Below are 2779 nucleotides of genomic sequence, written 5' to 3' on the forward strand. Positions count from 1 at the left end.
ATGAGGCTTCAACTTCCTTGAAGTGTAAGCAATAACAAGACCCCTCTGCATCAAAACCACACCTAAACCTGTGATCGACGCATCACAATAAACCACGAAATCCTCAACACCCTCTGGCAGGGTCAGAATCGTCGCCTTGCACAATCATTGTCTCAAGGTCTCAAATGGTGCATGCTGCTCCAACGAAAAGTGGCAGCCTTCTTTGTCAATCGATTCAGAGGAACCACTATCTTGGAGAAATCCTGAATGAATCTATGATAATAACATGCCAACCCAAGGAAACTTTGAATCTTAGATGGAGATCGTGGAACCTCTGTCACACCCCCAAACCAGAACGACGGAATCGTTCGAGGGCAGATGACTTCATGTAGTATCATAACAGTTAAATAAATAGTAAAGAAAGCAAACACAACCATCATAAATATAATTTAAAAAGTTACATTGTTGATTGTATTACCTGTTTCAAAAGAAATTACATTATGATGATAAAATAAGCTTGAAATTGACGCCTTAGCGTCCCTTCCCCAAAGCTGTTGTTACCTGCATTACTGAATCCTTGAGAAATACAAGTAGTTTTGAAAAAGTGTCGACAATTAAGTTGGTGAGTTCATAAGCGTTTTTGTATAAGAATTGTATGCCTTTTTGTATAAAGTAACCGATTTTGTTTCTAGAAAATCCAATATTTTCCATAAATGAATAGTAGTTTTAAAAGTTCCAAAAACCGGAATGCATAAGTATTTTCCATACCTAAAATAGTGTAAGTAGATTTATATATGTATATATAATCACTATGGCGTTTGATAGCCTCGTAAATCAAATGTTTTAAAACTTTATGTGAGTTTTATAACCGTACTATTGACCTAGACTGCCTGTCACAACGTTCTTCAGCCGTTGGAATGATATGGCGTTTGTCACCCTAGACCTGTCGGTCCAACTGTAGCTAACGGTTTAGGTGCGGGATTGTCAATCCCGTATAGATCTATACACAAGTATCACGCTCTCCCTACATGAGATTATGGTTTATAACACAGGACTTGAAATGCATACTGGAAGGTACGTGAAGTTAAATGTCTCACAAAAGTTTGTATCAAATAGATATACGCATGAAAAGTCCATTTTTCTTGTAAATGTAAGTATTTCCTTTCTATAGTATTCTTAGAGTGTAAAATATCATGAATTACTCGTAAACTATACCTATTATAGTTTTTCAAAAGTGTGTTTCATTTGAATGATAAACCTTAGCGTGCTACCAACTTCGCATGTAAAGTATAACATTTGTAATAATGTTATTTTACGTATTTAACAGTTATACACAAAATGTAGATAAAGTATTTGAAACTATATGTAACGATTTGCAGTTTAATCATAAGTTTTTCTTGTATTTCACTTGTATTTCTCCCCCTAAAATATAGTAAAAACATGAAAATATAGGGTATGAACTCACCTGGTAGAAGTAGCGATTTGATGAAAATGAGACTTTTCTCGAGCAGCACTTTGACTGGAAAGTGGAAGATTTCTCGGGAACTTCGGAACTTCGGACTTCCGTCAAGGCTTGGACACGTAACCTGGGCATCAGGGTAGTCTCGGGATGCTTATCACAGAGTAAAAGTAGGAGAGGGGATAGAAATGAGCAACTAAACTCAGAACCCTCAACTTCTATTAATGGGGTGCATTTTCTAGGTTCACGTCGTGAACATGAAGTTGTTCACGTTGTGAGCTCGATCTTATCTCCTTCGTAGACTCGACGATTGATAGCCCGACTTTGGCACACATCAATCACTAGCTCACGTCCTGAGCTTCTGGTTCACGTCGTGAGTTTCCTGACAGCGTGGGGTTTCATGTCCCGAACTTCAGAAATTCATATCTCTCGCATACAAGTTCCGATTTTGACGTTCTTTATGTCCACACGCAGGCGAGTTTATGCTCTACAACTCTCGTTTAGACTTCGTCAGCTCATTTTGACTTTTATTTTTAATATTATATTTGTAACAGGCCGGAACTGGAAAAGTCTGTTAAAAATCCATAACTCCTTCATCCGACGTCCGATTTCGCCTGTCTTTTTACCATTGTACTACTATTGACGGGATCTTCAATTCTTGTTTAGGTTGTGCCGGCTAAAAGTCACTCGATCTATATTTCGAGTTTTTAGCTGTCTATTGCCGTATCCGAAACTTAGCAAAATCAAAACTTCCTCATACGAAGTCAGATTTGGACGATCTTTTTATGTATGTTTACGGTTTAATGATATCTATGACTTTCATTTGGATACCTAAGGTTAAAAAGTATTTTATTGAAATTTCGCGTTTTATGCTTAACAGTGTTTTACCAGTTTTGACGCGGGTTTTTGATTGATCGTAACTTCTTCTTTATAACTCGGATTTGAGTGTTCTTTATATTTCTGAAAACCCTGACACGATATCTATCACTTTATGTATCCCAATTGAGACTTTTGAACATTTCATTTCTGACGCTATTTTTATTTATTTATTAATTCAAAAATAGATTACAATACTTGACTTAGGTCATTTTTTTGACTTGAAATATCGGGTTGTCACAACCTCCCACCTTATCACGGCCTCTACCTTGGCCAGATCGACCAAAATACCATTCTGGTTGACAAGGTTCCCCAGAAATTGCACCTCGCACAACCAGAACTAACACTTGCAGAACTTCACATACAATCTCTCCCTCCTCAGGGTCTCCAATACCTCCCTCAAGTGCTCCTCATGTAGATTCTGGGTCTTGAAATAGACTAGGATGTTATCTATGAATACAATCA

This window comes from Lactuca serriola, chromosome 5 (genome assembly GCF_051521515.1).
Source record: "Lactuca serriola cultivar US96UC23 chromosome 5, Lser_US96UC23_V15, whole genome shotgun sequence".
NCBI classification, from domain to species: domain Eukaryota; kingdom Viridiplantae; phylum Streptophyta; class Magnoliopsida; order Asterales; family Asteraceae; genus Lactuca; species Lactuca serriola.